The sequence below is a fragment of the Pelophylax lessonae genome, assembly GCF_965119305.1.
Source record: "Pelophylax lessonae genome assembly, chromosome: 12".
Lineage (NCBI taxonomy): Eukaryota > Metazoa > Chordata > Amphibia > Anura > Ranidae > Pelophylax > Pelophylax lessonae.
In genome coordinates, this window is record NC_138779.1 from 191,859,437 (window position 1) to 191,871,624 (window position 12,188).

Below are 12,188 nucleotides of genomic sequence, written 5' to 3' on the forward strand. Positions count from 1 at the left end.
ACACAGTAGCCGAAACGCGTTGGATAAACACGCTTTGGACCTATAGTTGGAACTCTGTGAACAGATTTTTCCAAGCAACAAGCCTGGAAAAAACAGAGAACAACGTCCAAAAACAAAAGTCACCCCTTTTTTCACCTATGTCACGGATATTTTTCCAAAACTTTACCTTCTTCTTAACACACTTTGGGTCTATAACCCAAACACTTACGCACTGGATATAAGTACAAATAATTGTATCCTAACATTGTATATAAATAAATATTTCTGATTACTTTTTATAAATTGTATGCAACTCACTTGCCCGTAAAAGTCCCATCCCACTTCTTGGCCCGAGGCACCAAGCAATTTCCCCCATTTTAGGAGTTATAATCCTTTCTCGTTTTGATTTAAAGTTAAAAAATGGTATGGCTAGGGCTACATTTTAAAGAGGCATAAAACTAAGTCCATATTCTCCAAGAATAATGCATTACCTAATTAAGTAATTTTTTTTCTGCTTCCTTGTAATGTCCTCCATGAGGTCCCGAAATTCTCCTTTTCCTCTTCACTTCAATGTGTTTGGAATGAGCAGTGCAGGTTAGTTGCAGTCATGCAGTAATACTATCCTATCCCTAACAGACAGGGTAGCTGTCCCAACTCGCAAATGCGCGCCAAACCTGGGAGCCAGGAGGGCCTTAAAAAGGCTCTGCCTGACCCAAGATGGCTGCAGGAATCCAATGGGGTGGCTTTCCCAGTGACCCAGGAAACCATAGAGGAGCATTGTTCCTCTTAATTTCCTCCCCAACTGCAATTCTGCTGTGGACGAATGCCACCTGCTGTGGAGAAAGTAGACTGCACCTGCCTACACACATCCCTTAGCCGATAGTTCATAGACCATCTCAGGGGGTGCAAGGCAGGGTGGTGATGTTTCTGCATGCAGTGAAACCAAAAGAAATAAATGTAGCCACTACTAACAGGAAGGGTGACCACAGCAGCAAAAACAAAACAATTTGGAGGTCTGGAGAAAGCTGAGAACAATGGAAGGGACTTTCTGAGTTAAGAGTACAATATACTTGAATAGAATTTTTCCTCTTTTAAAGCGGAGTTCCGTGGCACAAAATTGACCTAATCGATTTTGGGGCCATCCGCTTGCTCTTCGGCACCTGAAAAGGAATTGGATAGTTAGGATTTTTTTTTTTTTACTTACCTTGTTATTGTAGAAAGAAATACTCACCTATTTTCCACTTCCTCCCTCTGTGGCCGCGGCCCGCGCCGTCACTTCCGGTTTGCAATGATTCCTGGGAGCTGAACGTCATCACTCCCAGGAATCAATGCGACGGCACTGGCCCTGCTCGTCACTTCCGGGGCGACACCGCATTCCCTGCTAAACAGCTTCTGGGCATGCCCAGAAGCTGTGTAGGAATGCGGCGCCGCACCGGAAGTGACGAGAGGGGCCGGTGAAGGCGCATTCTGGGAGAAGAAGACGCGGTAGAGGACACAGAAGAGGATCGCGCTGGCTTCAGCTGCCCACAACAGAGATGGCAATGCTGTAGAAGAAATTTTATAAGTATTTCTTCTTGCAGGTAAGTGCGAACTGGGACAGATCAGAGGCTAGCCATTGTGGAATGTACTAGCCCTGACTGTCCCGGGGGTATGTTCATTGAAAAAATGTTTTTTTGCCCGGAATTCCGCTTTAAACCAGAGTTAGTGTCACCCTAAAGCGGTAGTAAAGTCCGCTTTGTGATTGTTACCTACAGGTAAGCCTATAATAAGGCATACATGTAGGTTAAATGATTATCTCCTAAACAGACACCAATTAGGAGATATTCACACTGGATGCATCCGAGGACATCACCAGCGCATGCGCTCTCAGACCTTCAGAGCACTGTGCCAGAACCGAGGTCTCTGCGGCCTCATCGCGTCTCTGGCCATTCACACAGCTAGAGTCTGCAAACCCAAAAGGAAGACCGGGGGAAGGTGGAAGCCTTGTCAGCGGTTACAGCTTGGCGCTGGAGGGCTTCGTTCTAAGATAAGTATTTCATGATATGCTAGCATGCGATGCATACTAGCACATTATGCAATTGTCTTACAGGGGAAAGTTTTTTTTTTTTTTTTTACTGCAGCACTTTACAATCGCTTTAAGCAATTCCATTTAAAGAGACCGCATGCCACTCCTCAGTCTCTTTCTAGCCTAAAATGGTAAAAAAATATATATATATTTATGTTCTACAGCAGCCGTCATTAAATGGCGGCCCGCGGTCCAGGAGCGGCCCGCACGATGCTTCCGCCCGGACCCGTCAGGCAGCCAATGTAAATAGTCATTGGTTTGCTGGGACCGCGGGTGTCCCAGCAACCAGTGACATCCCGTGTGTGCGCCCCGCCCCCTGCTTCTTCTTCGGCTTCCTCCCAGCCAGTGTTCTGTCAGAGGTGTCATCGGCCGCGAGTTGGGGCGTGACGTCACGTGCACGCCCCGCCCCGCCCCCTGCTCCTAACTGCGGCTCCGAGTCCTGACTCTCACACTCAGCCTAGCCCCGAGCTGGGGCGTGATATCACATGCGCGCCCCGCCCCCTGATGTTCGCGGCTCCTGGCTCTGGCATTTTCCGCTCCCAAAGGTATGTGGGGCACATTTATTTAGGCGGTTGCTTAATTTTATAAAATACAGACTTATGGGCATATTTTGTTAAGGGGCACACAGATGGGCACATTTGTGCCCATTAGAGTGCCCCATAAAATAAAATATGTCCATTAGAGTGCCCCCTAACATAGAATGTGCCCATCAGCGTGCGCCTTATTTTACGTTAAGGGTCACGTTGATGGGTATATTTTATGTTAAGGGGCACTCTAATGGGCATATTTAATGTTAATGGGCACTCTAATGGGCATATTTTATGTTAAGAGCAACGCCGATGGACACGTTTTGTTTTGCCCATCAGCACGCCCCTTAACATAAAATGTTCCCATCAGAGTGCCCCCTAACATAAAATATGCCCATCAGAGTGCCCCCTAACATAAAATGTGCCTCAGTGTGCCCCCTAACATAAAATATGGCCATCAGAGTGCCCCCTAACATAAAATGTGCCCATCAGCGTTGCCCTTATTTTATGTTAAGGGTCACGCTGATGGGCATATTTTATGCTAAGGGTCACGCTGATGGGCACATTTTATGTTAGGGGGCACTCTGATGGGCACATTTTACACATTTTATGTTAGGGGCCACTCTGATGGGCACATTTTATGTTAGGGGGCACTCTAATGGGCATATTTTATGTTAAGAGCAACGCTGATGGACACGTTTTGTTTTGCCCATCAGCGTGCCCCCTAACAAAATGTGCCCAACAGAATGCCCCCTAACATAAAATGTGCCCAACAGAGTGCCCCTAACATAAAATGTGCCCATCAGCGTGCCCCCTAACATAAAATGTGCCCATCAGCGTGCCCCCTAACATAAAATGTGCCCATCAGAGTGCCCCCTAACATAAAATGTGCCTCAGTGTGCCCCCTAACATAAAATATGGCCATCAGAGTGCCCCCTAACAGAAAATGTGCCCATCAGCGTTCCCCTTATTTTATGTTAAGGGTCACGCTGATGGGCAAATTTTATGCTAAGGGTCACGCTGATGGGCAAATTTTATGCTAAGGGTCACGCTGATGGGCACATTTTATGTTAGGGGGCACTCTGATGGGCACATTTTACTCATTTTATGTTAGGGGCCACTCTGATGGGCACATTTTATGTTAGGGGGCACTCTAATGGGCATATTTTATGTTAAGAGCAACGCTGATGGACACGTTTTGTTTTGCCCATCAGCGTGCCCCCTAACAAAATGTGCCCAACAGAATGCCCCCTAACATAAAATGTGCCCAACAGAGTGCCCCTAACATAAAATGTGCCCAACAGAGTGCCCCCTAACATAAAATGTGCCCATCAGCGTGCCCCCTAACATAAAATGTGCCTATCAGAGTGCACCCTAACATAAAATTTGCCCATTTGAGTGCCCCTTAACATAAAATGTGTCCATCAGAGTGCCCCTAACATAAAATTTGCCCATCAGCGTGCCCCTTATTTTATGTTAAGGGTCACGCTGATGGGCAAATTTTATGCTAAGGGTCACGCTGATGGACACATTTTATTTTAAGGGGCACTCAAATGGGCATATTTTATGTTAAGAGCAACGCTGATGTGCACGTTTTGTTTTGCCCATCTTTCGGAGTCATAGCACAGACTTCAGATTTGGACCTCGGCCCAAAGAAAATTTTTGCGACCGGACCTCCTTGAATTTTAATTCATTACCCCTGTTCTACAGTATTAGGTTATGGAGCTGTGCAATATACAGTATCTTACAAAAGTAAGTACACCCCTCACGTTTTTGTCAATTTTTTATTATATCTTTTCATGTGACAACACTGAAGAAATGACACTTTGCTACAATGTAAAGTAGTGAGTGTACAGCTTGTATAACAGTGTAAATTTGCTGTCCCCTCAAAATAACTCAACACACAGCCATTAATGTCTAAACTGCTGGCAACAAAAGTGAGTACACCCCTAAGTTAAAATATCCAAATTGGGCCCAAAGTGTCAATATTTTGTGTGGCCACCATTGTTTTCCATCACTGCCTAACCCTCTTGAGCATGGAGTTCACCAGTGCTTCACAGGTTGCCACTGGAGTCCTCTTCCACTCCTTCATGACGACATCATGGAGCTGGTGGATGTTAGAGACCTTGCGCTCCTCCACCTTCTGTTTGAGGATACCCCACAGATGCTCAATAGGGTTTAGGTCTGGAGACATGCTTGGCCAGTTCATCACCTGTAGCTTCTTTAGCAAGGCAGTGGTCATCTTGGAGGTGTGTTTTGGGTCATTATCATGTTGGAATGCTGCCCAGTCTCCGAAGGGAGGGGATCATGCTCTGCTCCAGTATGTCACCGTACATGTTGCCATTCATGGTTCCCTCAATGAACTGTAGCTCCCCAGTGCCAGCAGCACTCATACAGCCCCAGACCATGACGCTCCCACCACCATGCTTGACTGTAGGCAAGACACACTTGTCTTTGTACTCCTCACCTGGTTGCCACCACACACGCTTGACACCATCTGAACCAAAAAAGTTTATCTTGGTCTCATCAGACCATGGTTCCAGTAATCCATGTCCTTAGTCTGCTTGTCTTCAGCAAACTGTTTGTGGGCTTTCTTGTGCATCATCTTTAGAAGAGGTTTCCTTCTGGGATGACAGCCATGCAGACCAATTTGATGCAGTGTGCAGCGTATGGTCTGAGCACTGACAGGCTGACCCCCCCCCCACCCCTTCAACCTCTGCAGCAATGCTGGGGCAGCACTCATACGTCTATTTCCCAAAAACAACCTCTGGATATGACGCTGAGCATGTGCACTCAACTTCTTTGGTCCATCATGGTGAGGCCTGTTCTGAGATGAACCTGTTCTGTTAAACCTCTGTATGGTCTTGGCCACTGTGCTGCAGCTCAGTTTCAGGGTCTTGGCAACCTTTCTATAGCCTAAGCCATCTTTATGTAGAGCAACAATTCTTTTTTTCAGATCCTCAGAGAGTTCTTTGCCACGAGGTGCCATGTTGACCTTCCAGTGACCAGTATGAGAGAGTGAGAGTGATAACACCACATTTAACACACCTGCTTCCCATTCACACCTGAGACCTTTTTAACGCTAACGAGTCACATGACACTGGGGAGGGAAAATGGCTAATTTGGCCCAATTTGGACATTTTAATTTAGGGGTGTACTCCCTTTTGTTGCCAGTGGTTTAGACATTAATTTATTAGTTATTTTGAGGGGACAGAAAATGTACACTGTTATACAAGCTGTACACTCACTACTTTACATTGTAGCAAAGTGTCATTTCTTCAGTGGTGTCACATGAAAAGATATAATAAAATATTTACAAAAAATGTGAGGGGTGTACTCACTTTTATGAGATACTGTACATATCAAGATCTGTAAAAATTGATTGTGCTGCTGAGGAATACCATTTTCCTCCTGTGTCTTCTGCAATATGCAGACTAAATATGCAGGAACGCGGCCAAAATGCTGCATTTCCTCCACGCGCTACCCCATCCTCACGTTCCAAATGACAATCTTTAATCCCAGCCAGTCTACACAACCTGCAATCACCAAAAGCTGATACTCAAATGAGAGAAGGTGCAGCATTAGCAAGGGGCGAGAGCTCCCCCTTATCTGGTATTTGGGACACCTCTGCCTATACAACGGTTGCTAGGATGCCTATTCTAGCTCAGCGGTTTCTATGCCAACCTGTCTGTGAAACTGGGAAGAAACCCAGAAAAAGAATAAAGAGAAAGAATAAGAAAGCACATAGCATGCCAGGAGCTCAGCATCTCTCAGCTCTAGGCCTATGCATGACCTGACCGGAGGAGGCAACCGGGCAAATGCAGTATTTGCCGGTTAGTCAGGGGTATGTTATAGGAAAAGGTTAGCTCCTTAAAGGGTAACTCCGCTTCTGTGGGGAAAAAAATAGCAAATAAAGAAAAAACAATATAGCGTTTACAATTGTAACATAAGTCATATTGTAATTGAATGTTATTAAAAAATGACCTTTCCTTTTCAATCTGCAGCTGCTGTAATTTTCTGAAAATGCAATGCAATATGGCCTGGAGGTGTTCTGTACACAGAATGTATACTGACCACACCCCCAGAAACATCATTTCCTGCTTGTGTGATTGGCTCACTGATTTTCCCAGAAGTCTGCCTAAGATAAAAGTCAGATTTCTGGCATCACAAAAAAATGGTGCCATGCACCTATCTATTGCGCTCTGAGAAAAGACCTTCTGCCCAGCCTAGGCCACACACATGCGGCTACCAGAGACTGTACAATTGGCTTCTCTTTCAATGCTTCATATATATATATATATATATATATATATATATATATATTTTTTTTTTTTTTTTTTTAGCAGAGGCCCTATAAGAGAAAATGGTGGGTGTTGCAATTTTTTTATGTCACACGCTGTATTTCAAACGCAATTTTTTTGTCAAAAAATAATATGTAAGACGTTTTTTTTTTTTTTTAATTCTGCCTTTAAAGATATTGTAAACGATGATTTTGTAAAACAACCCATTCAGTTTAAAAGTGAAATGAAAGGCAAACATTTGTGTACAATTTAGTCACTTAAGGGCCAAGTCCATTTCTGACACATGTTGTTTACAAGTTAAAATCAGTATTTTTTGCTAGAAAATTACTTAGAACCCCCAAACATTTTATTTATATATATATATATATATATATATATATATATTGTTTTTTATATTTTTTTTGCAAAGACTCTGGAGACTAAAATGGCTGTTATTGCAATAGTTTATGTCACATGGTATTTGCGCAGCGGTCTTTAAAACTCAATTTTTTTGCAGGCATCAACCCGGCATGCTACCCGAGGAGAAGAGGTTTAAATGGTTCTAAAAGCTCAAGGTTTTTTACCTTCATCCAGTCTTCGGTAAAAAAACGCTCTCTTTGCAGTGACCCCCCTAATAAGTAGCTAAGCCCCATCCCAATCCAGAGATGTGCACGAGAGCCTAAGTTCTCTGAAGACTTTCCCTCCTCATTGGCTGAGACAACAGCCCCTCCAACCCCCTGATACTTACCTGAATCCCATCTCCATTCAGTGATATGTATGAGAGCAGCTCTCCCGTGACTCTTCCTTCTCCTTGGCTGAGACAGCAGCTGGAGCCATTGGCTCCCGCTACTGTCAATCACAGCCAGTGAACCAATAAGGAGAGTGTTGGGGTGGGGCAGAGGCCGCAATTCATACCTGCAAACAAAGCCCTCGTTGTCACCGCTTGAGGCCGCAACCATCTTCACCCATCTTCCTTCCAGGACTGCGGACTCCAGCTGTGTGACTGGCCGGAGACGCGTGACATCACTCCCCCGCATGCGCACGGGACCCGCCGGTCACGGAACAGGGCTCTGAAAAAACCACACGAGCGACCGTTCTTTCAGAGTGCATGCGCCAATGACGTTATTGGCTGCACATACAGTAAATATCTCCTAAATGGTGCAAGTTTAGGAGATATTTACAGTACCTATAGGTAAGCCTTATTAAAGACTTACCTATAGGTACAAACAAAAGATGGAAGTTTAATTGCACTTTAACCACTTCAGTACAGGGCACTTTCACCCCCTTCCTGCCCAGGCCAATATTCAGCTTTTAGCGCTGTTGCATTTGGAATGACAATTGCGTGGTCATGCAACACTGTACCTAAACCAAATTTATGTCATTTTTTTCCCAGAAATAGATCTTTCTTTTGGTGGTATTTGATCACCGCAAGGTTTTTTTTTTTTTTGCTAAACAAATAAAAAAAACGAAAAGATTGAAAAAAAAAAAAAAATTTGTAAATAAATACTTTTTTTTTCCTGCACTGACGAGCACTGATGAGGCCGCACTGATGAGGAGGCATTGATGGGGTGGCACTGATGATGAGGCACTAATATGCAGCACTGATGGGCACTGATGTGTGGCACTGATATCCATTGATGGGCACTGATAGGTGGCATTAATGGGCACTGATAGGCGGTACTGATAGGCTGCACTGATGGGCACTGATGTGTGGCACTGATATGCATTGATGGGCACTGATAGGCGGCACTGATAGGTGGCATTGATGAGCACTGATAGGCGGCACTGATAGGTGGCATTGATGAGCACTGATAGGTGGCATTGATGAGTACTGTTAGGCGGCACTGATGGGCACTGATGAGCATTGATAGGCGGCACTGGTAAGCTGCAGTGATAGATGGCAATGATGGGCACTGATAGATGGCAATGATGGGCAGCACTGATTAGGAGGGCACTGACAGGCTCCCTGAGAACTGATTGTCATCCCTGGTGGCATGGGTGGGCATCACTGGTGGCCATGGGTGGGCATCCCTGATGGCCACGGGTGGGCAATCCCTAGTGGTTCTACTGGCATCCCTTAAGGGTCTGCACTGGTAATCAATGCTCTGATTACCAGCACAGACCCCCCCTGTCAGGAGAGCCGCCGATCGGCTCTCCTCTACTCGCGCCTGTCAGGCACGAACTGAAGAAAGCAGATCAACGGCACTTCCTATTTACTATGTGACCAGCTGTGTATGGACACAGCTGGTCACATGGTAAAGAGCCTACGTCATAGGCTCTTTACCGGGATCAGAGATGTGGTGTGTCAGTGTGACACACTGCACCACTGACCGCCGCTCATATGACGCCCAGTCAGGATAGAGCAACCACTTTGCGGCCGTCATTTTGCTATATGACGGACGGGAAATGGTTAAAGTGATTGTAAACAATCACATTGTAAAACAACCCATTCAGTTTGAGTGCCGGTCCACACTATAGCGATGACAGACATTGTAAGTGATTCGCACCGCACTACTCTGCAAATCACATGCAATGTCTGTGCGATGCAAATTCAGCCATACAGTTTTGGGTACAGCGTCGCACGACCGCGCAATTGTCCGTTAAAGTAACGCAGTGCCGATTTGCAGAAAATGGCCTGGTCATTAAGGGGGAAAACCTTAGTAGTTAATATAATTTTAATTTTGATTGGGAGAGTAAAGTATTTATTGGTACAGCAGTGCCAGGCTAATGTTGGGCAGCTGGGTCCGGTGAACACGCACACGGACGGGAGTCAGACCTGACTGTCCTGTGTGTGCCTGTTCCCATGGAGGCAGACAGGCATTTCTGCAGTTGTGGGCTCCGCTCCCCCTCCGTGGCCAAACAGCAGCGCAGGACCGACAGGCACTTGCCATCTGCTAAGTTAGGCAGGCAGGATGCACACAGGAATCGGGAATAATGCTTGGCTGGGGCTGGGTTGCTGGGCATGTGGGGCCCCCGGGCAACTGCCCAGCGTGCCCATTCGGTAAGATGGCCCTGGTCCTCCGTCTATATGGCCCTATTCACACCTAAACATTTTTTAGCTCGTAAGTCTCAAAATGCCCAACAAGCAAAATCCCATTCACTTCAATGACCCCTGTTCACTGACCGTTTTGTCGCCTGTAGCAAAACGCCTGAAGCTCAAAAAAGTACATGAGCTTCTTTTTTGGCAGATTACAAGCGTTTTTGTTACATGTCAATGCCTGCCTCCAAACACCTGCAAAAAAAAGCCTGAAAATGCCCAAAAGATGCCTGAAAACGATAGGCTCAGGTGTAAATGAAGCCTTAGTGTTTCTAATGCCAGCCACACAACTTGATTTTCTATCCATTTTTTTTTTATATTCAATTACAAGTCATGTTTGGAACTGTTTTCTTAAATAGTGGGGAAAACATGCTTGTTCTTTTTTTCTGTTTACTACAAATTATAATCAAGATCAAGGCAGTTTTCCACTCAATTTAATTAGCTTGATTCTTTATTTGAATGCTCTGCAAGATTAATGGAAAAAAATGTAAAACAAAAGGTAATAAAATTAAATAACGGTTCCAACCAACCTGATTGTTTCCCATTTAATTCAACCAAAAAAATATTTGACTCGTTAAAGGATGATTGATTAAAACTCTACATAGAGTGAAAGAAATAAATATATAAATTTAGGAGTTCGTCTACTATAGTAAACATTTTAAAGCTGAACTACAGGAATTCATCTTCTTTGTAAAAAGTGAAGGCACGCTATGTGTTAAGTCCAATGAGGTGCATGATATCTCCTGAACGTACCTCTATTAATTACATCTGCCAATTCTGTGTCGTTCTGAGAAGACAGCTATGCCTGTCTTTCTGGGAGCCGAACTCTAGACCTTCTGGTCTCTGGCATTTTAAACAGTAGAGTCGCTGCAGCTCCTATGAGCTCTTCCTCTCCTCTTGCCCATTCACAGAAGCTTTTTTATTATGTCAACTCATTCACAAAATACAAAGGCTTCTGAGAATGGGTGTCACGGCACTGCCGCGTACTCACCTGCGTCTGGGCGCCTGCGGCGTCCTCGCAACAGAGTCTCGGTGCTTGCCGGTCACAGAGACACCCCCTCCGGGTCTGCGGTGGCTCCTTCTCCTCCCCTCACCTCTGAGGACTGCAGCAGCACACTGTCATGGCAAGATGGCGGCCGCCATGCGGTTACAGTGTTTTACACAGAGGGAGAGAGGAGAGTTGAAGATCTGGTAAGATCAGGTTCTATGAAGCAAACCAAGATGGCGTTGGGTCTCTGACCTCCCTTTATAGCTCCTGGCAGCCCCACCTACTGGTGGGAGGTGGCGGGTCATGTGATCCTGGCTCCCTATATAAACCAAGCACACCTTCCAGTCAGTGCTTGGTTATTTTCCTTGCTCCTGTGTGTCTGCTAATTGCATTGTCTGTGTTCCTGGTTCCTGATCCTTTCTCCCTCAGGTGGATACTCCTTGATTGCCTGCCAGACCTGACTCCAGAGTTGTCGACCTTACCTCCTCCTCTTCATTAAAGGCCTCCGTGCCACCACAGACCCTACGGGGCCCTGTTCCCACTTCCAGGGACTCCTGAGGGTCGTGATTGTAAGGGAGTGCTGTTCCACTGCAACTGGGTTCCCTCTCCACTGCAAGACCCCAGGTGGGTTGTGACAATGGGCAGCAGAAAGGACAAGTGGGAATAGCTGCTCTGTGTGTTTCTCTCCTCTCTCACAGCCGTAACTGTCTCAGTGTATGTTCTGGCAGAGCCATAAACCTGTTAGGTTCTAAATAATAAAGATATGTCCAGGAGGTGGCATGTACTTCCTTGGACATAAAGCAGAGTTCCGCCTCCCCCTCCAAAAATTAAAAGTCAGCAGCTACACATACTGTAGCTGCTGACTTTTAATATTAGGACACTTACCTGTCCTGGAGTCCATCGATGTCGGCACTGCAGCCGATGTTGGCTGTCGGGTGCTGCCTCCGCCATTGCCGGTAAGGGAACCCAGCAGTGAAGCCTTGCAGCTTCACGGGTGGGTCCCTACTGCGCATGCGCGAAACGCGATGCGCATTCCTATTGGCTTGGCGGCGGAGGAGGGCGGACTGGGCCGAACTTCCGAGGGACGGCGCCGCGGCGCCGTATCTCGGAAGTGGGGAAGGGTACCTGTCAAAAACAGGTACCTGTTCCCCCTCCCCCCTGAAAAGTGCCAAATGTGGCACCAGAGGGGGGAGGAAACAAAAGAGCGGCTGTTCCACTTTTGGGTGGAACTTTGCTTTAAAGTGATTGTAAAGTAAAAAACATATCACTGCCAGCGCCTCTGTTCTATCAAGCCATTCTACACAGTGTGTGT

General features: G+C 45.9%; 1 protein-coding gene across 1 annotated transcript in view; it reads right to left on the reverse strand.

Annotated features, from left to right (window-relative positions):
- TMEM145 (transmembrane protein 145) overlaps positions 1–12,188 on the reverse strand; it is a 218,499-nt gene that overhangs the window by 121,098 nt on the left and 85,213 nt on the right. The gene's annotated exons all lie outside the window — the stretch shown is intronic.